Below are 24,198 nucleotides of genomic sequence, written 5' to 3'. Positions count from 1 at the left end.
AAATCCAATTCCAATCCAATTCAAATCCCATCCAAATCCAATACAAATCTAATTAAAATCTAATCCAATCCAAGTTCAATACAAATCCAATTTATATCCAAATCCAATTCAAATCCAATACAAGTCCAATCCAAATCCAAGTTCAATCTAAATCCAAATCAAATTCAAATCTAATCCAAATCCAATCCAAGTCCAATCCAAATCCAATCCAAGTTCAATACAAATCCAATCCATATCCAAATCCAATTCAAATCGAATACAAGTCCAATCCAAATCCAAGTTCAATCTAAATCCAAATCCAATCCAAATCCAATTCTAATCCAATCCAAGTCCAATCCATATCCAAATCCAATTCCAATCCAATTCAAATCCCATCCAAATCCAATACAAATCTAATTCAAATCCAATCCAAAACCATTCCAAGTCTATTTTAAATCCAATCCAAATCCAAATTCAATACACATCCAACTTCAAATCCAATCCAAATCTAATCCAAACCCTTATAAGAGGTGAGCCAGCCCAGGGCCGAAAACCTCTAAAATAAAAAAAATAGAGAAATCCAAATCCAATCCAAATCCAATCCAATCCAAATTCAATCCAAACCCAAATCCAATCCAAATCCAATTCAAATCCAATCCAAATCCAAATCCAAATCCAATCCAAATCCAATTCAAATCCAATCCAAATCCAATCCAAATCCAATCCAAATCCAATTCAAATCCAATCCAAATCCAATTCAAATCCAATCCAAATCCAATCCAAATCCAATCCAAATCCAATCCAAATCCAATCCAAATCCAATCCAAATTCAATCCAAATCCAATCCAAACCCAATCCAATCCAAATCCAATCCAAATCCAATTCCAATTCAAATTCAATCCAAACTCAAATCCAATCCAGATTTAATCCAAACCAATCCAAGTCCAATCCAATCCAAACCAATTCAATCAATCCAAATCCATTCCAAATCCGATTAAAATTCAACCCAAATCTAACCCAACCAATCCAAATTCGATCCAAATTCAATTCAAATCCAGTCGATATCCAATCCAAATCAAATGCACATCCAATCCAATTCAAACCAATCCAAACCAATCCAAATTGAATCCAATTCCAAGCCAAATCCAATCCAACCAATCCATATCCAACCCAAATCCAATTCAAATCCAATTCAATCCAATTCCAATCCAAATCCAATCTAGAACCAATGCAAATTTAATCAAAATTCTATTCAAATGCAATCCAAATACAATTCAAATCTAATCCAAATCCAATCCAAATCCAATTCAAATCTTATCCAAATCTAATCCAAATCCAATTCCAATCCAAATCCAATCTAAATCCAATCCGAATCCAATCTAAATCCAATCCACATCCAATCCAAATCCTATTAAAATGTAATTCAAATCCAATTCAAATTTAATCCAATTCCAAGCCAAATCCAATCGAAATCCAATCCATATCCAATCCTATTCCAATCCAAATCCAATCCAAAATCCAATCTACATCCAATTCAAATGCAATCCAAATCCAATCTAAATCCTATCCATGTCCAATCCAAATCCAATCCAAATCCAATTCAAATCCAATGCAAATTTAATCCAATTCCAAGCCAAATCCAATCCACATCCAATCCAAATCTAATCCAAATCAAATCCAATCCAAATCCAATCCAAATCCAAATGCAAGCCAAATCCAATCTAAATCCAATCCATATCCAATCTATTTCCAATTCAAATCCAAAACAAATCTAATTCAAATCTAATCCAAATCCAATCCAAATCCAATTCAAATCTCATCCAAATCCATTACAAATCTAATTCAAATATAATCCAAATCTTGCCAACCCAGGGCCAAAAACCTCTAAAATAAAAACAAAAAAAAATCCACATCCAATCGAAATCAAAACCAACCCAAATCTAATCCAATCCAATCTAAATCCAGCCCAACCCAAATTCAGTCCAAATCCAAACCAATTCCAATTCAAATCTAATTTAAAGCCAATCCAAATCCAAACCCAATTCAAATCTAATCCAAATCCAATTCAAGTCCAACTCAAATCCATTCCAAGTTCAATCCAAATCCAATCCAAGTCTAATTTAAATCCAATCCAAATCCAAATTCAATTCAAAACCTCTAAAATAAAGACAAAAAAAGAATAATCCAAATCCAATCCAAATCCAAATTCAATCCAAATCCAATTCTAATCCAAATTCAATTCAAACCCAAATCTAATCCAAACCCGTATAAGGGGTGAGCCAACCCAGGGCCGAAAACCTCTAAAATAAAAACAAAAAAATATCCAAATCCAATCCACATCCAATCGAAATCAAAACCAACCCAAATCTAATCCAAAATCAATTCAAATCCAATCCAATTTCAATCCAAATCCAATCGCAAGTCCAATCCAAATCCAATCTAAATTCAACCCAACCCAAATTCAATCCAAATCCAATCAAAATTCAAACCAAATCCAATTTAAATCCAAATCCAAATCGAATGCAAATCCAATCCAATCAAAATCTTATCCAAATCCAGTCGCAATCGAATTCACATCCAATCAGAATCCAATCCAAATTCAGTCCAAATTTAATCCAATCCAAATCCAATTCTAGTCTAATTTAAATCCAATCCAAATCCAAATTCAATTAACATCCAATCCAAATCCACTTCAAATCCAATCCAAATCTAATTCAAATCCGTATAAGAGGTGAGCCAGCCCAGGGCCGGAAATCTCTAAAATAAAGACAAAAAAAGAATAATCCAAATCAAAATCCTATTCCAATACAAATCAATATCCTATTCCAATCCAAATTCAATCCAAACCCAAATCCAATCCAAATCCAATCCAAATCCAATTAAAATTCAATTCAAATCCAAATCCAATCCAAATCCAATTCCAATCCAATCCAAATCCAATCCAAATCCAATTCAAATCCAATTCAAATCCAATTCATATCCAATCCAAATCCATTCCAAATCCGAACCAAAACCAAACCAAATCTAACCCAAATCCAATCCAAATTCGTTCCAAATCCAATCCAAACCCAATCCAATTCCAAATTCAATCCAAATCCAATCCAGATCCAATTCAAATGCAATCCTAATCCAATTCAAATCCAATCCAAGTTCAATCCAAACCCAATCCAATCCAAATCCAATCTAAATCCAATTCAAATCCAATCCAAATCCATTGCAAATCCGATTAAAATCCAAACCAAATCTAACCCAAATCAATCCAAATTCGATCCACATCCAATTCAAATCCAGTCCAAATCCAATCCAAATCAAATGCACATCCAATCCAAATTCAAGTCCAATCCAAGTCCAATCCGAATTTAATCCAATTCTAAGCCAAATCCAATCCATATCCAATCTAAATCCAATTCAAATCCAATCCAAATCCAATCTAAATTCAATTCGAATCCAATCTAAATCCAATCCAAATCCAATCCAAATCCAATTAAAATTCAATTCAAATCCAATACAAATCTAATTCAAATCTAATCCAAATCCAATCTAATTCCAATCCAAATCCAATTCCAATCCAAATCCAATCTGAATCCAATCTAAATCCAATCCACATCCAATCCAAATCCTGTTAAAATTCAATTCAAATCCAATTCAAATTTATTCCAATTCCAAGCCAAATCCAATCTAAATCCAATCCATGTCCAATCCAAATCCAATCCAAATCCAATTCAAATCCAATGCAAATTTAATCCAATTCCAAGCCAAATCCAATCCATATCCAATCCAAATCCAATTCAAATCCAATGCAAATTTAATCCAATTCCAAGCCAAATCCAATCCATATCCAATCCAAATCTAATCCAAATCAAATCCAATCCAAATCCAATTCCAATCCAAATCCAATCTAAATCCAATCCAAATCCAATCTAAATCCAATCCAAATCCAAAACAAATCTAATTCAAATCTAATCCAAATCCAATCCAAATCCATTACAAATCTTATTCAAATATAATCCAAATCTTGCCAACCCAGGGCCAAAAACCTCTAAAATAAAAACAAAAAAAAATCCAATCCAATCCAATCCACATCCAATCGAAATCAAAACCAACCCAAATCTAATCCAATCCAATCTAAATCCAGCCCAACCCAAATTCAGTCCAAATCCCATCCAATTCCAATTAAAATCTAATTCAAAGCCAATCCAAAGCCAATCCAAATCCAAATCCAATTCAAATCCAATACAAATCTAATTCAAATCTAAACCAAATCCAATCCAAATGCATTTCAAGTTCAATCCAAATCCAATCATAGTCTAATTTAAATCCAATCCAAATCCAAATTCAATTCAAAATCTCTAAAATAAAGACAAAAAAAAATCCAAATCCAATCCACAAATTCAATCCAAATCCAATTCCAATCCAAATTCAATCCAAACCCAAATCCAATCCAAATTTAATCCAAACCCGTATAAGAGGTGAGCCAACCCAGGGCCGAAAACCTCTGAAATAAAAACAAAAAAATTATCCAAATCCAATCCACATCCAATCGAAATCAAAACCAACCCAAATCTAATTCAACATTAATTCAAATCCAATCTAATTTCAATCCAAATCCATTCGCAAGCCCAATCCAAATCCAAATCCAATCTAAATCCAACCCAACCCAAATGCAATCCAAATCCAATCCAAATCCAATTCAAATTCAAACCAAATCCAGTCAAAATCCAATCCAAATCCAATTTAAATCCAAATCCAAATCTAATCCAAATCGAATGCAAATCCAATCCAATCAAAATCTAATCCAAATCCAGTCGCAATCGAATCCACATCCAATCATAATCCAATCCAAATCCAGTCCAAATCCAATTCAAATCCATATACAATCCGAATCCAATTCATATCCAATCCAAATCCAGTTCTATTCCAAACCAAATCCAATCCAAATTCAATCTAAGTTCAATTTAAATCTATTCCAAATCCAATCCAAATCTAAATCAAATGCAAATCCAATCCAAGTCTAGTCAAAATCCAATCCACATCCAATCTAAATATAATCCAAATTCAATCCAAATCCAAACCAAACCCAATCAATATCCAATCCAAATCTAAGCCAAATCAAAATCCAATCCAATCCACGTCCAGTCAAAATCCAGTCCCAATCCCATCCACATCCAATCCAAATCCAAATCAAAAACCAATCCAAATCCATTCCAAATCCAATTCGAATCCTATTCTAAACCAATCCAAACACAATCCGAATCCAATTCAAATCTAATTTAAATTAAGTCCTTTTCCATTCCAAATCCAATCCAAATTTAATTCAAATCCAATCAAAATTAAGTTCGAATCCATTCTATATCCAATCCGTATCCAATCCATTTTAAGTCTAATCAAAATCCAATCACAATCCAATTCAATTCCAATCCAAATCCAATCTAAATCCAACCCAAAACCAATCCAAAACTCATTCAAATCTAATCCAAATTCAATTCAAATCCATTTCAAATCCAATTCAAATCTAATCCAAATTCAATCCACTCGAATTAAAATTTAAATCCAATCTAGTTCAAATCCAGTCAAAATCCAATTCAAATCTAGTCCCATTCGAATCCACATCCAATCCAAATCTAATATTAATTCAAATCTTAATCCAAATTAAATCCAATCCAGTAACAATTCGAACCCGAATAACAGATACCATTTCTTAAGGGTGCTTCGTGGCCGTGCGGTTAGCGACGTCAATCGTCTTGACGCATATGTGCCAGGGATTGTGGATTCGATTCCCGCTCGGTAAGGAGGAAACTTTTTGTGATCGAAAAATTCTCCACTGGTTCACTGGGTGTTGTGTCCTGTCCGTTGTCTCATGCTAGGTGTCAAGTGTGCGACCTCTGGTCGAAGACGGTGTTCTTTACTTTTTTTTTAACTAAACTAAATCTAATTTCCTTCGGGATTTCCTCGGATTCGATTTGTGTTGCTTAAAATTTCGTTCAGTTTTGGGTTCCCAACGAATTCAGAATATCCTCAATTTTATTCGAAAATCGGCAGACTCGCTTTCGCAAAATTAATCTTAGTCCTTAGTGGCATAGGCGCTGGCGTACATAAAAGTCCTTTCCGTTTTGCTCGTCCCATGAACTGCAGATTCGAGCTATAAAATTGGTGAACTAATTATTTCTTTCTTTCTTTTACTTAATTTCAGGTACGACAACGCTGTGATTCCCATAAGTGACCATTACCAAAGTAAGAACGGTGGAACATTCCAAACGATATCGGTTCGGATTCAAGACTGCTTCTCCTTGTTCTTCTATATTCCAACTGGAACTTGGCCTGCTTTTCAACTAAGTATTCTATTAGCATTTCCTTAGTTTTTAATAGAAAGCTTTCTATGCCCTATATCTAGACAGAGAATCGAACTCGCCATCTCCGGATTGGCAATCCTACGCCTTTGAACAAAAGGCTAATTTAATGCAAGGCTTATGATGATTATTATCCGAAGTCCAGGAGGGATATCGATCGGCAGCCGTCGTGGCCGACACATGAAGACCTCATTTGTATGCATGGACGATGCTGTGCACAATCTTCTCTGTTGGTTGGCCATGCAGGGCCCTTTCAACCGGGCATCTATTCGTGCGGCGCCTGTTAGAGAATGGCGGCGGATAATTGTCACAGTCGAATAATTCGTTTAGAGCACCTCATTAGACTGATACACGGTTAGAAAAAGTACCTAATATTAGGTACTTTTCACTCAAATCAGGGGTTCAGTGTAGGAACCCAAAATTAAGTAATTTTTGACGTAAACTACGTCTAAGGGGAAGACTCTGATACAGGGTGTCAAATGAGAATTTCAAAACTGGAGACCGTCACGAAATCATGTAAGATTTGTAACATTAATAGGTCCTTTATCTTTCAATGGATTTTAATGATTTATATATCAATCGATTCGTAAACTTTCCACCAATTTGCCAGTAGTATTGAAACCATTGATTATCAACGCTAAACTATTGAAAATTTTAGTTCTTTCATGCATCGTGCATTCCCTATACAGCGCGTTCCAATCCTTAGTAATTGCCTACTTTTAGGGTATTATCTATTATTGAACCAGCCGCTAGACTGTGGAGTCCCTACTCCTTCATATGGGAAATGCTGCTAAAGTTGGGTAGTATTGTCGTGGGATGGTTCCTTCCCTTCTATATAGAGCGGAATAGTTGGTTCAGTGTACTATATTTGGTTTAACGTAGTTTACGTCTTGCTGTCGTGTCTTGTATTAAACCCTAAATTTTTCTTGAAATTAAATAAAATTCACTTAATATTAAGCAAAATATACTTAATTTTAAATAGAAACTATCCAAAAGTTATGTAAATTTCACTCAACTTTTGTAAACATGAGATTACTCAACGTTGGGTTCCCACACTTTAATGCCCTTGTTGAGTGGTTTTGCTCTTCATTTTATGATAACAAAGGGAAGAGGGAAGGAGATGCAAGAGAAAAAAAGTACCTAAAATTAGGTACTTTTTTCTAACCGTGTAGACATCTATAGTATTCGATAATTATCAGTATCTGTAACTGCGTATTGAAATAAACTTAATCAAACAATTTGAATATACAAATTTTTGTTATGGAATACAAACTGTGTGAGTACAAGCGTACAACAATCCTCCTTTCAATTCCACTTGCTTTGATTCTACATCTGCTGATCTCAGTAGGAGTCTTAAAGTTTGCTACAGTTACAATTGCCTGATGGCTATGATTGCGAGTTCGAAGTCGATTCTGAACGGAGCAAATAATTATTAGTTTTTTTTTTGCATTCCATCGTTCACCGCAATGGTTCTCTGTTTGCAAACCTATTCGGTTCTGGATTCCAAAGGTTACGAAATCAATCGCTTTTGTAGCATTCACGGTAATCACCTACCGGCGTATTTCTTGTTAGCTTGATTATTGTGATTTTGCTTTTGCCAATTATTCTACTTCAACCTGTTTGCAATCTGAATGACCTTGACTTCTCCGATTCATAATTTTGTAAAAAAAAAAAGATTGGAGCATAGTGGGACAGAATGTTCTATTTTTAAAGTTTTCGAATGCAAAAATACAAACAGAAAATGCAAACTATTAACAAAACTCACATATCATCCGTTTGCTTCCAAATTTGTTTTCGTCTCAAATTTCTGTGCAAACCATGAAAAAATCCACGTTCTTGAAACTTGATACGACCTCGTTCGGCTGCTCCAGTCAGACAACGGACCTCGTTGTCCGACCGACAGAATCGATACAAAAAAAGTGCTGGTCACAATGCCAAAGCAATGAATGGTCGCTGTTGGATGGTGGTGCGTGATGCGACCTCACATTCTTGTATGTCCCCGGCTCCAGAAGGGTGAAATTGAATATTCTATCGTTAGATTGACTCTTTTGTGTGTGCGTGCTTACATTTGGGCGCCACTAGTGGTACGTCAGTAAGTTTGCTGCCATCGCCGCCGCCGCCTTCCAGCAGAACAGGGAACCCGCATATTGAGCTGTCAAAATAAATCCAAAGTTGACGGCCAGTGCGCAATCACGTGAGGCTGATTTCAGCCGACTGTCCGTGCTTGATTTGCGGAAATTAAAGTCAATTTGTGAATTTTGTTGAGCATTCGTCCGATGGAATCGAATTACATCCTTTGTCAGCTTATCAAAATTTGCGTAACGGCAAGTGTGTGGAAAAAAATGCAATTCGATATGAACAGTCGCAATTATAAGCAAGGTAGTCGGGACAGATTAATCCTCTTATGAGTAATGCGAGGAGGGTTAAATTGAGGAAATTTAAAGCCTCAATAAAGTGGTATCAGTTTTTTCTTGTCCAGTTATATAACGTCGATTTCGGTTATGATATCCATGAAACCATATTCAGCCGTGATCAGCGTCATGATCGATCGCTTCAAGATAGCAAGACATTTATGTGTGAAGTTTTTGTATTCTTTTATAAATTCCATATTGAAATATGGCACACTACGAAATGGATTGTAATTATAATATCCCTAAACATCTTTGACTATGTGATGCAGAAATATAAAACGATTATTATCCCAAAACAATCATCATAGCAACAACCTGGTTGAAGCTAATTGAAAACTATTTGAAACCTAAACAAACTCTCAGAATGTAAGTCTCCCACTGGCGAATGTTTGCCAGCGATTGATTGCAAAATCGCCTTTCTACTCGGCGCACCACACACCAAATCGCCCTCGTGTAGCTCGTGCCAAATCGAATTCCGATAGCGCTCCTCAACCTGGGGGCTAATTTCCGCTGACAGCAGCAGGGGGTGTCCAATTTTCCAGATTGCTCTCAACAACTGGGCCCGAGCTGCTGCTGCTGTTGCCTCTCTGCTGTGTGTAATTAACGTTTGGACGTTGTACCAAGCTACCAAGTCTACTTGCTCGCTCGACCCAGCCCCGGCTGTTGTTTCCAACCGAAATCAGCGGCTACCTACCACCGCGCCAGCAACAGCAGCAGCAGCCAACTGACCGAGATGATTAGCCTACGATACGGCGGGGGATCGGAGATTCGATTTTTTTGCCTTCCGCCTTTCCTATCCGTCCGTGCCTGTGCCCCACCGGTAATTTGAAATGTCATACATCGGCAACATCCAGGCAACTGGCAGCTGAAAGCACACGATCGGACAGAGCTTCCAACTTTGAACCGTTCGAAAAAAAAGTATTACAAATAATCACCTGAAAACCAGGCCCACCACCGCAGTAGGTACTACCGGTTCGTTCAGCCCCGGCGTGTTTCTCGGATTGATCGTGATCGCCCCGATTAAGTTGTGAACTATTGAGTCAGCTCAGCACGATGGGATTAGGTTTGCTGCGGTGGCCCCTCGCAACGGCTTTCGACTCTTGAGTTTCACTCCATTAGGTTTCTAATTCGGTTCTAATCTGAAACTTGAATCTCGGTCCGGTCGGTCAAATAAGCGCAATTGTGCCCTGTCGACGACGACGACGACGGCGTTTTGAGCCACAACTGCTCCAGTTACGGTTCAAAAGGAAGCCAATCCGGTTATGTAATGCTGCACGAGTGCTAATCCGGCGAAGAACCCTGACCTGGGTTCACAATGTTGTTCTTCTAACACATCTGATCGATCCGATCGCAAGGGTAAACATTCTTGCAATCGATTTACATAAATTTATCTCGCTTCAACCGTTTTCAATCAACGGCATGTAATCGCCCAGCAAAGTGTTTTTCTGCCTCGATTAGTAGTGGTTGACCTTTGCGGCAGCCAATCACCAGGTTTAAACAGTTGTAGTTGCTGCTGCTGCTGCTGCCGTGGTTCCCCCTCGAGCGATATAGAGATGTAAAGTGATCGTAAAATTAACACCGTTCGATTAGATTCTTGAATGTCCCTTCACCCATTCCCTACGTGGTCCATCCAGCCTCAGCTCGAGAGCAACCTAACGCGGTCGATGTTGTCACAATGAGAAAAAAAAACCTGCACAGAACATTTCATAATTTGCGCAAATTACAACCATAATTACAACACTAGACAGCGAGGGACGTGCTCCCATCTCGAGTGGTGTGCGATCGATCACCGAGTGAATGGGGCCGAGATCGGGGCTGCCAAGCTGTCTAGCAGCGGTGCTATTGTCTCTTCGGTATCGTTGCTAAAATTGCGAATAGCGCACTGTCTCGATGCTGTCGATTACTAATCGCATTTCGATTCACGTAAAGTGCATCGGCGGCGGCGCAGCTGGATGAGATAATTGAGTGATCTCACGGGGCGATTAGATGCCGCAGGCTTGGCCTGCGATGCGAATGATTGCATTCTGCCGGGGTTTGGATGGTGGGTGCCGGTCCAAAAATAGAATCATTGCGTATTGCATCGATTACGTCGTTGGTAGTTCGATTGTTGGAGGTAAATTTGATTTTGAAATCATTCTAGTGCAAAGATGGCTGGAAACATCTTCGAAAAGCTTTAGAAAAAACCACCAAGCTGAAATTATTCGATTAAAATTTTTATCTAAATAAAAATGATTAGACTCCCCGATTCAATTAGTTTTCAAAAGCTGCCAATCTTTTCTTGAATGTACCATTTTAGAAAGTAAAAAGCATTTTTATAGAAATTTGATCAAGTTTAATTGAAAACTCTTTTTCAGAGATGAGCCTACCGAGGGCTACAAGTCTTTCTAATAAAGATATAAAAACAAAGTTTTTCTGGAGATTGGGATATTTTTTTACAAGATGCATTTCTGGAATAAAGGAAGCTTCTTTCTAGACATTGAAAAGCTCTGAACCTAAAAAGCTTCTTCCCAAAAAGCTAAAAACCTTCTTCCAAAATAAAAAGCTAAAAGCTACTTCCCAAAGCGGTGGAAGTCTCTGAAGAAGCTTTCCTAGAAGCATTGAAGCTTCTTTCCAAGGTATTATAACATGCTCCCAAAAGCTAGAAAACTCCTCCAGGTGGCAGGGAAGATTCTTTTCAGGAGGCTGTAATGTTCCTTTCCAGGAGGCTGCAAAACTTTTTTCCAGGAGGCTGTTCCTTTCCAGGAGGCTGCAAAACTTTTTTCCAGGAAGCTGGAACTTCTTTCCAGGAAGCTGGAAAGCTTTTTTCCACGAAGCTGGAAAGCTTTTTTCCAGGAAGTTGGAAATCTTCTTTCCAGGAAGTTGTAAAGCTTTTTTCCAGGAAGCTGGAAAGCTCCTTTCCAGGGAGCTGGAAAGCTTCTTTTCAGGAAGCTGGAAAGCTTCTTTCCAGGCAGCTGGGAGGTTTCCTTCCAGGCAGCTGGAAAGCTCCTTTCCTTGAAGCTGGAAAGCTCCTTTCCAAAAAGCTGGAAAGCTCCTTTCCAGGAAGCTGTAAAGCTCCTTTCCAAGATGAAAATTCTTTTTTTTAAGGAAGCTGGTAAGCTCCTTTCCAAGAAGCTGGAAAGCTCTTCCAGGAAGCTCGAAAGCTTCTTTCCAGGAAGCTGGGAAGCTTTTTTCCATGATGCTGTACAGCTCCTTTACAGGCATCTGGAAAGCTTCTTATCCGGAAGCTGGAAAGCTTCTTTCCATGATACTAGAAAGCTTCTTTCTAAGTAGAAAGTTTTTTTCTAGGAAGCTGAAAAACTCCTTTCCTGGAAGCTGGAAAGCTCCTTTCCAGGAGGATTGTAAGCTACTTTCCAGGGAGTTGGAATGCTCCATTCCAGGAGCTTGAAGGCTCTTTCCAGGAAGCTGGAAAGCTCGTTTCCAGGAAGCTGGTGAGCTCCTTTCCAGGAAGCTGTAAAGCTCCTTTTCAGGAAGCTGAAAAGCTCCTTTCCAGGAAGCTGTAAAGCTCCATTCCAGGAAGCTGTAAAGCTATTTTCCTGGAAGCTGAAAGCTCCCGGGCAGGAAGCTAGAAAGCTCCTCTCCAGGAAGTTGGAAACCTCATTTTCAGGAAGCTAGAAAGCTCCTTTCGAGGTAAATGGAAAGCCCCTTTCGAAGTAGGTGGAAAGCTCCTTTCCTGGAAGCTGAAAAGCTCCTTCCCAGGAAGTTGGAAAGCTCCTTACCACGAACCTTGAAAGCTGCTGTCCTCCAATCTGGACAGCTCCTTTCCAAAAAGCTAAAAGGCTCCTTTCGAGCAAGCTGGAAGGCTCCTTTCCAGGAAGGTGGAAAGGTTCTTTCCAGGAAGGTGGAAAGGTTCTTTCCAGAAAGCTGGAAAGCTCCTTTCGAGAAAGCTGGAACTCTGCTTTCCAGGAAGTTGGAAAGCTGCTTTTCAGTAAGCTGGAAAGCTCCTTTCCAGAAAGCTGGAACTCTGCTTTCCAGGAAGTTGAAAAGCTGCTTTTCAGAAAGCTGTAAAGCTCCTTTCCAGAAAGCTAGGAATATGTTTACCAAAAAGCTGTGATTCTCCTTTCAAACAAGCTGGAAAGCTCCTTCCTGGAAGCTTGAAAGCTGCAATGCTCCTTTCCAGGAAGCTGGGAAGCTTCTTTTCAGGAAGCTGGAAAGCTTCTATCCAGGAAGCTGAAAAGCATCTTCCTATGAAGCTGGAAAGCTTCTTCCCATGAAGCTGAAAAGCTTCTTCCTATGAAGCTGGAAAGCGCATTTCAAAGCGCAAGCTGGAAAGCTCGTTTCCGGGAAGCTGGAAAGCTCCTTTCCATGAAGTTGAAATGCTCCTTTCCAAAAAGCTGGAAAGCTCCTTTCCAGAAAGCTAGACAGCTCTTTTTTCAGGAAGCTGGAAAGCTTCTTTCCAGAAAGCTGGAAGGCTCCTTTCCTGAAAGCTGGAAAGCTCCTTTCCAGGAAGCTGGAAAGCTCCTTTTCAGGAGGCTGGAAAGCTCCTTTCCAGGAAGCTGCAAAGCTCCTTTCCAGGAGGTTGGAAAGCTCCTATCCAGGAAGCTGGAAAGCTTCTTTTCAGAAAGCTGGAAGCAACTTTCCAGAAAGTTGACACTCTGCTTTCCAGGAACTTGGAGAGCTGCTTCTTAGGAAGCTGGAAAGCTCCTTTCCAGAAAGCTGAAATTGTGCTTTCCAGGAAGTTGGAAAGCTGCTTTTCAGGAAGCTGGAAAGCTCCTTTCCAGGAAGCTAGGAATATCTTTACCAGGAAGCTGTGATTCTCCTTTCCAACAAGCTGGAAAGCTCCTTCCTGGAAGCTGGAAAGCTGGAAAGCTCCTTCCAAGGAAGCTGTAAAGCATCTTCCTATGGAGCTGGGAAGCTCCTTCCCATGAAGCTGGAAAGCTCTTTCCCATTTCCAGGAGACTAGAAATTTTTTTCCAGGAAGCTGGAAAGCTCCTTACCAGAAAGCTAGAAAGATCCTAACCAGGAAGCTGTAAAGCTCCTTTCCAGAAAACTGTAAAGCTCCTTTCCAGGAAGCTGGAAAGCTCCTTTCCAAGAAGCTGGAAAGCTTCTTTCCTGGAAGTCGGAAAGCTTTTTTCCAGAAAATCTCCTTTTCAGGAAGCTGGAAAGCTCCTTTCCAGGAAGCTGGAAAGCTCCTTTCCAGGAAGCTGGAAAGCTCCTTTCCAGGAAGCTGGAAAGCTCCTTTCCAGGAAGCTGGAAAGCTCCTTTCCAGGAAGCTGGAAAGCTCCTTTCCAGGAAGCTGCAAAGCTCCTTTCCAGGAAGCTGGATATCTCCTTTCCAGAAAGCTGGAAAGCTCCTTTCCAGGAAGCTCGAAAGCTCCTTTCCAGGAAGCTGGAAAGCTCCTTTCCAGGAAGCTGGAAAGCTCCTTTCCAGGAAGCTGGAAATCTCCTTTCCAGAAAGCTGGGAAGCTCCTTTCCATAAAGCTGGAAAGCTCCTTTTCAGAAATCTGGAAAGCTCCTTTCCAGGAGGCTGGAAAGCTCCTTCAAGGAGGCTGGAAAGCTCCTTTCCAAGAGGCTGGAAAGCTCCTTTCTAGGAAGCTGGAAAGCTCCTTTCCATGAAGCTGGAAAGCTCCTTTCCATGAAGCTGGAAAGCTTCTTCGCACGAAGCTGGAGAGCTGCTTTCTAGGAAGCTGGAAAGCTCCTTTCCTGCAAGCTGGAAAGCTCCTTCGCACGAAGCTGGAGAGCTGCTTCCCAGAAAGCTGGTAACCTCGTTTCCAGGAATCTGGAAAGCTCCTTTCCAGGAAGCTGGAATGCTCTTTTCCAAGAAGCTGGAAAGCTCCTTTCGAGGAAGTTGGAAAGCTCCTTTCCAAGAAGCTGGAAAGCTCCTTTCCAGGAAGCTGGAAAGCTCCTTTCCAGGAAGCTGGAAAGCTCCTTTCCAGGAAGCTGGAAAGCTCCTTTCCAGGAAGCTGGAAAGCTCCTTTCTAGGAAGCTGGAAAGCTCCTTAACAAGAAGCTGTAAAGCTCCTTTCCAGGAAGCTGGAAAGCTCCTTTCCAGGATGCTGGAAAGCTCCTTTCCAGGAAGCTGGAAAGCTCCTTTCCAGGAAGCTGGAAAGCTCCTTTTCAGGAAGCTGGAAAGCTCCTTTCCAGGAAGCTGGAAAGCTCCTTTCCAGGAAGCTGGAAAGCTCCTTTCCAGGAAGCTGGAAAGCTCCTTTCCAGGAAGCTGGAAAGCTCCTTTCCAGGAAGCTGGAAAGCTCCTTTCCAGGAAGCTGGAAAGCTCCTTTCCAGGAAGCTGGAAAGCTTCTTTCCAGGAAGCTGGAAAGCTCCTTTCCAGAAAGCTGGAAAGCTCCTTTCCAGGAAGCTGGAAAGCTCCTTTCCAGGAAGCTGGAAAGCTCCTTTCCAGGAAGCTGGAAAGCTCCTTTCCAGGAAGCTGGAAAGCTCCTTTTCAGGAAGCTGGAAAGCTCCTTTCCAGGAAGCTGGAAAGCTCCTTTCCAGGTAACTGGAAAGCTCCTTCCCAGATAGCTGGAAAGCTCCTTCCCAGGTAGCTGGAAAGCTCCTTTCCAGGTAGCTGGAAAGCTTCTTTCCAGGAAGCTGGAAAGCTTCTTTCTAGGAAGCTGGAAAGCTTCTTTCCAGGAAGCTGGAAAGCTTCTTTCCAGGAAGCTGGAAAGCTTCTTTCCAGGAAGCTGGAAAGCTTCTTTCCAGGAAGCTGGAAAGCTTCTTTCCAGGAAGCTGGAAAGCTTCTTTCCAGGAAGCTGGAAAGCTTCTTTCCAGGAAGCTGGAAAGCTTTCCAGGACGCTGGAAGCTTCTCCAGGAAGCTGGAAGCTTCTTTCCAAGAAGCTGGAAGGCTTTTTCCCAGGAAGCTAGAAAACTTCTTCCCAGGAAGCTAGAAAGCTTCTTTCCAGGAAGCTGGAAAGCTTCTTTCCAGGAAGCTGGAAGGCTTCTTTCCAAGAAGCTGGAAAGCTTCTTTCCCAGGCTGGAAAGCTTCTTTCCAGGAAGCTGGAAGCTTCTTTCCAGGATGCTAAGCTTCTTTCCAGGAGGCTGGAAAGCTTCTTTCCAGGAGGCTGGAAGCTTCTTTCAGGAAGCTGGAAGCTTTTTCCAGGAGGCTGGAAGCTTCTTTCCAGGAAGCTGGAAGCTTCTTTCCAGGAAGCTGGAAAGCTTCTTTCCAGGAAGCTGGAAAGATTCTTTCCAGGAAGCTGGAAAGCTTCTTTCCAGGAAGCTGGAAAGCCTCTTTCCAGGAAGCTGGAAAGCCTCTTTCCAGGAAGCTGGAAAGCTTCTTTCCAGGAAGCTGGAAAGCCTCTTTCCAGGAAGCTGGAAAGCCTCTTTCCAGGAAGCTGGAAAGCTTCTTTTCAGGAAACTGGAAAGCTTCTTTCCAGAAAGCTGGAAAGATTCTTTCCAGGAAGCTGGAAAGCTTCTCTCCAGAAAGCTGGAAAGCTTCTTTCCAGGAAGCTGGAAAGCATCTTTCCTGGAAGCTGGAAGCTTCTTTCCAGGAAGCTGGGCTTCTTTCCAGGAAGCTGGAAAGCTTCTTTCCAGGAAGCTGGAAAGCTTTTTTCCAGAAAGCTGAGAAGCTTATTTCCAGGAAGCAGGGAAGCTTCTTTTCAGGAAACTGGAAGCTTATTTCCAGGAAGCAGGGAAGCTTCTTTTCAGGAAACTGGAAGCTTCTTTTCAGAAAGCTTGAAGCTTCTTTCCAGGAAGCTGGAAGCATCTTTCCAGGAAGCTGGAAACATCTTTCCAGGAAGCTGGAAGCTTCTTTCTAGGAAGCTGGAAGCTTTTTTCCAGGAAGCTGGAAAACTTCTTTCCAGGAAGCTGGAAAGCTTCTTTCCAGGAAGCTGGAACGCTTCTTTCCAGGAAGCTGGAAAGCTTCTTTCCAGGAAGCTGGAAAGCTTCTTTCCAGGAAGCTGGAAAGCTTCTTTCCAGGAAGCTGGAAAGCTTCTTTCCAGGAAGCTGGAAAGCTTCTTTCCAGGAAGCTGGAAAGCTTCTTCCCAGGAAGCTGGAAAGCTTCTTCCCAGGAAGCTGGAAAGCTTCTTCCCAGGAAGCTGGAAAGCTTCTTCCCAGGAAGCTGGAAAGCTTCTTTCCAGGAGGCTGGAAAGCTTCTTTCCAGAGGCTGGAAAGCTTCTTTCCAGAGGCTGGAAAGCTTCTTTCCAGAGGCTGGAAAGCTTCTTTCCAGAGGCTGGAAAGCTTCTTTCCAGAGGCTGGAAAGCTTCTTTCCAGAGGCTGGAAAGCTTCTTTCCAGAGGCTGGAAAGCTTCTTTCCGGGAGGCTGGAAAGCTCCTTTCCAAGAAACTCGCAAGCTTCTTTCCAGGAAGCTGGAAAGCTTCTTTCCAGAAAGCTGAAAAGCTTGTTTCCAGGAAGCTGGAAAGCTTGTTTCCAGGAAGCTGGAAAGCTTGTTTCCAGGAAGCTGAAAAGCTTGTTTCCAGGAAGCTGAAAAGCTTGTTTCCAGGAAGCTGGAAAGCTTCTTTCAAGGAAGCTGGAAAGCTTCGTTCCAGGAAGCTTGAAAGCTTCTTTCAAGGAAGCTTGAAAACTTCTTTCAAGGAAGCTTGAAAGCTTCTTTCAATGAAGCTTGAAAGCTTCTTTCAATGAAGCTTGAAAGCTTCTTTCAAGGAAGCTTGAAAGCTTATTTCAAGGAAGCTTGAAAGCTTCTTTCCAGGAAGCTGGAAAGCTACTTTCCAGGAAGCTGGAAAGCTTCTTTCCAGGAAGCAGGGAAGCTTCTTTCCAGAAAGCTGGAAAGCTTCTCTCCAGAAAGCTGGAAAACTTCTTTCCAGAAAGCTGGAAAGCTTCTTTCCAGAAAGCTGGAAAGCTTCTTTCCAGAAAGCTGGAAAGCTTTTTTCCAGGAAGCTGGAAAGCTTTTTTCCAGGAAGCTGAAAAGCTTCTTTCCAGGAAGGTGAAAAGCTTATTTCCAGGAAGCTGAAAAGCTCCTTTCCAGGACGCTGAAAAGCTCCTTTCCAGGACGCTGAAAAGCTCCTTTCCAGGGCGTTGAAAAGCTTCTTTCCAGGACGCTGAAAAGCTTCTTTAAGCTGGATGGGATATTCGAAAGCCTCTTTCCAGGAGGCTGGAAAACCTTTTTCCAGGAACTTGGAAAACTTCTTTCCAAGAAACTGAAAGTCTGAGTAGCTTCTTTCGGAGCTGTTTGAAAGTCGCTTCCTAGGCAGCTTTTAATGCATTGGTATGGAAATTTTCTAGGTGTTATCAATATTTTGTATTCATATTTTGGAATATCAATCAAAAGTTTAGCATTTTTTTAAGGCTAATAGTTGTCTTGTCTGAAAATTATTTTTTTTTCCTTAGCAGATCTTTTCTCGAATATTTTTCAAAATTTATTTTAAAAAGCATCCGGGCCTTTGGTAGCATATTGTTAGTGTCAAAAGATAGTCAATTTGATTCAAGTGTTGGATCTGATTCATTCAGTGCCTTCATCATCAAATTGAGTTTCATAATTGCAGAGCGGTAACGGTAACACGCGGTAAGCTCTTCCGCAGTGAATTGTCATTAACTTCTAGTCACGTTTCGCTGAGCAACTCATCACGCCTACGATCGCCGCCGCTGCCGCCGGTCTTGAATCGACTCAACTCCCACGTGAATCTGCCGCCAAAGTGTCCTCCCAATAACAAACACACACACACACACACTTAAGGCACCACCAAGCCTTGCCCTGCTACATCGGTCCGATAAGTATCGCAATCTCGATTAGCCACCGGCCATCTAATCCATTACAGTCACAAAAACCATTAATTTGCCATTGTAAACACCTACAACACTCTTCTCCCGCGTTTGGTCAGCGGTTGAGACGCGCCGAACACTCCCCAACATCCCGGGACCGGTAAGTGAGTAGCTTCAACAGAAGGCGACCTGCGCACACTTATCCTCGCCCATATCGAATCGAGGAAGAAAAAAAAGGCGGGTGAACATGCCGTCGGTCGCTCGGTCGCTCGCACAGTGAGTGAGACCGAGAGAGGGTAATCAGTTTATCATAACTACTTGCTTGCTTGGTTAGTTGGTTTCATCCCGCGGGGGCTGATTCGGACATCCTAGTTGCAACTAAGTCTTGTCGATTGCGGGGACCCCGTCGACGACTGCTGCCACGATACGGATCCATCCATGGGAGAGATCGGTATGCAGTTTTGCCGGGTTCAGTGTTTTTGCAGCCGAATGGCACCACACCGGTGGCATAAATCATTCGTCTTAAATAAACTTGTACTATGCTAATGATGGTCATTATCATAGAAATTGAGACCCGCAGAGAGCGCGAGGGGCCATGAGTTGCGCCTGATGATGACGACGACGGTCAGTGTTTATGATATTGATTTTTTCCTGAACCCGCAGGCCGTTTTGTTCCGAAGCAAAACCCGGACATTCGTAACGTTGCTATACGTAATCTGGCACTAGTGACGACCTCTTCGCCGGGGACATGCGAGTGATTACACAGTGCGGCGCTGTTAATGGACGATGTTTGGAAGTCGCGCACTGCTCCAGGGCTTTTGCGGTGATATCTCACACAAGTAAGGTCACTTTTTATGACGTTAAAAGCTCCGTGATAAGTTGCCTCTTGAAGGCTTAACGGCGGCGAAACGGGCAGCGTGTAACAGGAAGAAACCGTTTTGCGCAAGCTGAGCGGATTGTTGCGTATTTCGCGTATCGAATCAAGTTTCGATCGTGCGCACACTTTCTCCCATATCCCATAAATGAATGTTCCGTTTCTTTGGGTAGTGGGCGCCCATTACGAGCGGGATGATGAATCATACTGAAGGTGGCTGAACCACAGTGGTCGATTGTTTGAAAGTTAATTCATTCAAAACAGAAATGGTTCAGCATTCTGATGTGTTTTCTCCTTTCTTGTATAAATTTTACCGCATGATTTTAATTTTGCGCTAAAATTCCGTGTCACATGAGTTTTTGTCTTAATTAAGCACGAGACGGGCAGTCAATGAAACAAGGCCTAAATTAATTCATTTTCACTATACTTGTTGGCTACAGCTCTTCCTCGATGAACTTACGCCAAATGGAGAATTCTTCTCCACTGGACTCGAACCTGGGCCAATCGCTCCCAATCGCCCTGAACGTAGTGCGCCCTCAAGTCCTCTTCAACTGCAAAAAGTCATCGTGTAAGCGGCCTGCTGCTTCTTCTGGGTTCTCTACTAAATATTATCTTCGCTTGACGTTCTTCCGGCATACGAACAACGTGTCCAGCCCACCGTAGTCTGCGTTGTATAAGCTTAACAATATCCAGCCCTTTATACACCTGGTACAACTCATGTTTCATGCGACACTCAAACACTCCAAAAGCTCTCCGATCAGCCTCCTTTAACGTCTATGTTTCATGACCATATAAAGCCACCGGAAGAATCAGAGCATTTACAGCGCGAATTTTGTCTTTGTTTTCAGACTTATGCTAGTTACAAAGTCCGTAATAGCATCATTATCGCACGTCACTAATGTACCAAGATACACAAATTCTTCTACCACTTCAAATTTTTCACCGTCCAGCACCATTTCACTACACCCTCGGAAAAAATTATAATGCATTCGCTGATTTTCATACAAAATGGTCGTGTTTGAGGGCCAAAATCTCAATTTCTAGCTAATAGATTGAGGACATATTTCGCATCCAAGCCTAAAATATCCTAAATTTTCAATTAATGATGGTTCAGTTGGAAATAATTATAAAGCCACTTCACTTGTTTGGAGCTACATACAAAATACCCTCCGACGAAATGGTTCGGTGCGCATTCGCAATTTGGATGGCCATTAGACGAAACACGCTGTTCGGCTTCCTGCAGTTACGTTTCGTCTTAAGGTCTGAGGGAAGCTCTCTCGCGGTAGAGCGCTATTTTCGTACTAAAATGTCTATAACTCGGAATTGGAAACGAATTTCGCTTATCCCAACTGACAATCTCTTTGAAATTTATCAAGGAATGTTCCTACAAAATTTCATGGACCTACTATTTCCCAAATTTGAATTAAGCTCTAAATACTGAACTATTGTAGAACTGAAATTTTCGCTTCTCAGTACCTCTCTCCGATGATTTGAAGCACAAAGGAACCGAATTTCGCAAAACCCAACTGACAAAAGTTTTGAATTTTTCCAACGATCATTTTGATGTAATAAAAAGTATATGTGACCGCAATAAATTTTGCAGGAAGCTCTTTTTACTTCAACCAAGTTTTTAAATTTCATACAAAAGTTACCATTTCGAGAGAGCAGCCAACAGCATATTTTCTTGTGGCGCACGGCAGGAAAGGAGCGATGAGAGCGATAGAAAGTCCGTCAACTTTGTATCTAGCGTGACACTAGAAAAAAGCGTATTCCTATTTGTGAACAAGAGGATACCAAATATATAAATTGAAATCAAATATAGGAATGAGATGAGATAAACAATTGAAAATAAATAAGACAAATAAGACAAATCAAACAAATAAGACAAATAAGACAAATAAACCAAATAAGACAAATAAGACAAATTCCTTCGGAAGTTCCTGCAGGAATTCCTTAGAAAGTTCCTCTTGGAATTCCTATGGAAGTTCCTCCAGGAATTCCTTACGAAAGTTCTTCCAGGAATTCCTTCGGAAGTTCCTCCAGGAATTCATTCGGAAGTTCTTCCAGGAATTCCTTCGGAAGTTCCTCCAGGAATTCCTTCGGAAGTTCCTCCAGGAATTCCTTCGAAAGTTCCTCCAGGAATTCATTCGGAAGTTTCTCCAGAAATTCTTTCGGAAGTTCCTCCAGGAATTCCTTTGGAAGTTCCTCCAGGAGTTCCTTCTGAAGTTTCTCCAGGAATCCCTTCGGAAGTTCCTCCAGGAATCCCTTCGGAAGTTCCTCCAGGAATCCCTTTGGAAGTTCCTCCAGGAATTCCTTCGGAAGTTCCTCCAGGAATTCCTTTGGAAGTTCCTCCAGGAATTCCTTCGGAAGTTCCTCCAGGAATTCCTTCGGAAGTTCCTCCAGGAATTCCTTCGGAAGTTCCTCCAGGAATTCCTTCGAAAGTTCCTCCAGGAATTCCTTCGGAAGTTTCTCCAGGAATTCCTCCGGAAGTTTCTCCAGGAATTCCTTCGGAAGTTCCTCCAGAAATTCCTTCGGAAATTCCTCCAGAAATTCCTTCGGAAGTTCCTCCAGGAATCCTTTTGGAAGTTCCTCCAAGAATCCTTTTGGAAGTTCCTCCAGGATTTCCTTCGGAAATTTCTCCAGGAATCCTTCCGGAAGTTTCTCCAGGAATTCCTTCGGAAGTTTCTTCAGCAATTCCTCCAGAAGCTTCTACAGGAGTTCCTTCATGAGTTCCTTCGCGAATTCATTCGGAAGTTCCTCCAGGAATTCCTCGGAAGTCCCTCCAGGAATTCCTCGGAAGTTCCTCTTAGAAATCCATCGGAAGTTCCTCCAGGAATTCCATCAGAAGTTTCTCCAGGAATTCCTTCATAAGTTCCTCCAGGAATTCTTTCGGAAGTTCCTCCAGGAATTCTTTAGGAAGATCCTTCAGGAATTCCTTCGGAAGTTTCCTCCAGGAATTTCTCCGGAAGTTTCCTCCAGGAATTCCTTCGGAAGTTCATCCCCGAAGGAGCTTACTGAGGAATTCCGGAGGAACTTCCGAAGGAATTCGGAGGAACTTCCGGAGGAATTTCTGAATGAATTTCTGGAGGAACTTCCGAAGGAATTCCTGGAGAATCTTTCGGAGGATTTCCTGGAGGAACTTCCGAACGAATTCCTGGAGGAACTTCCGACGGAATTCCTGGAGGAACTTCCGATGGAATTCTTAGAGGAATTTCCGAAGGAATTTCTGTAGGAACTTCCGGAGGAATTCGAAGGAATTTCCGGAGCAACTTCCAGAGGAATTTCTGGAGGAATTCCGGAGAAACTCCCGGAGGAATTCCCGGAAGAATTTCCGGAGGAACTCACGGAGGAACTCTTGAAGGAATTCCCGGAAGAATTCCCGGAGGAATTCCCGGAGGAATTCCCGGAGGAACTTCCGGAGGAACTTCCAAAGGAATTCCTGGAGGAACTTCTGAAGGAATTCCTGGAGGAACTTCCAAAGGAATTCCTGGAGGAACTTCCGAAGGAATTCCTGGAGGAACTTCCGAAGGAATTCCTGGAGGAACTTCCGAAGGAATTCCTGGAAGAACTTCCGAAGGAATTCCTGGAAGAACTTCCGAAGGAATTCCTGGAAGAACTTCCGAAGGAATTCCTGGAAGAACTTCCGAAGGAATTCCTGGAGGAACTTCCGAAGGAATTCCTGGAGAAACTTCCGAAGGAATTCCTGGAGAAACTTCCGAAGGAATTCCTGGAGGAACTTCCGAAGGAATTCCCGGAGGAACTTCCGAAGGAATTCCTGGAGGAACTTCCGAAGGAATTCCTGGAGGAACTTCCGAAGGAATTCCTGGAGGAACTTCCGAAGGAATTCCTGGAGGAATTCCTGGAGGAACTTCCGAAGGAGTTCCTGGAGGAACTTGCGAAGGAATTCCTGGAGGAACTTCCGTAGGAATTCTTGGAGAATCTTCCGAAGGAATTCCTGGAGGAACTTCCGAAAGATTTGCTGGAGGAACTTCCGAACGAATTCCAGGAGGATTTTACGAAGGAATTCCTTTAGGAACTTACTTTATTTTTCTTCTTAGTCTTATCTATCTTGTTTGTATTATTTGTCTTATTTTTTTTATTTGTCTCATTTGTCTTATTTGTCTTATTCGTCTTATTTGTCTTATTTGTCTTATTTGTCTTATTTGTCTTATTTGTCTTATTTGTCTTATTTGTCTTATTTGTCTTATTTGTCTTATTTGTCTTATTTGTCTTATTTGTCTTATTTGTCTTATTAACACCAGCACCACTGTTATCACCCAAATTCTTTTTAAAGCTTGTGTGGAAACCTTGTACAGAAATCCTCTCACGATATTTTCTAATGTTGTTCTAGAAACGGCTAGTGTTTTCATTCTCCAAAACCAGCCGGAGTTTGTTCATTTTGATCTCCTCATTGCGTGATTGGTCGCGCTGCTGATGGTCTCTTGCCAAACCACTGCAGGACTAATAAATTTATTCCACATTGTTGCCAATTTCCTTTGTTCTCCGTTTATGGCAAATTCTAAAGCAATAGTTAACTGCATAGTGATGAAATAATTTTGGCGACACTGACAGCGCCATTCCGACATTCTCTCTCAGAGTGCTACCACGTGCTTTTTTAACGGAAAACCCTTCCCTCAGACCTTAAGCGCAGCTCCCCAGACTGAAATCTACATTCGCTGGATCCTTCGGCAGTTGCTGATCAGCATCCCTTCTGTTTTGTGGTGAGCAAGCTGCAGCTTGACTCCATTCATCCAGTTTTCAACTGCGTCTTCTTCTTCTTTTCCAGCGACTCTCCGGTTATCGTAAGGACGAAATCGTCCACGAATCCGAAGCTCGAAGCTCCACGAACTTAGAGCTCCGTTGTACATAACGTTTCACAGCGTTGAGCCTAGTGTGGAGGCTTGCGGAACACCCGTCGTAACCCTAATCGACTTCTGCCACGAATTAGTTTCGTAAACCAGAATCCGGTTCTGGAAGTAACTCTCAAGGATTCTACACAAGTAGT

The 24,198-nt window shown here is 41.7% G+C and overlaps 1 long non-coding RNA gene across 2 annotated transcripts in view; it reads left to right on the top strand.

Moving 5' to 3' along the window:
- Window positions 1-24,198, top strand: part of LOC134207712 (uncharacterized) — a 106,981-nt gene that overhangs the window by 58,396 nt on the left and 24,387 nt on the right. The window contains exon 3 of one of the 2 annotated variants that reach the window (XR_009978408.1): window positions 6,170-6,308. The exons of the other annotated variant lie outside the window; for it this stretch is intronic. This is a non-coding gene — a long non-coding RNA (uncharacterized LOC134207712). Of the gene's footprint in view, window positions 1-6,169; window positions 6,309-24,198 lie in introns of those variants that run through there. 2 annotated transcript variants of the gene reach the window in all.

This window comes from Armigeres subalbatus, chromosome 1 (genome assembly GCF_024139115.2).
Source record: "Armigeres subalbatus isolate Guangzhou_Male chromosome 1, GZ_Asu_2, whole genome shotgun sequence".
Classification (NCBI taxonomy): domain Eukaryota; kingdom Metazoa; phylum Arthropoda; class Insecta; order Diptera; family Culicidae; genus Armigeres; species Armigeres subalbatus.
This window is presented reverse-complemented; position numbering and strand designations above follow the sequence as displayed.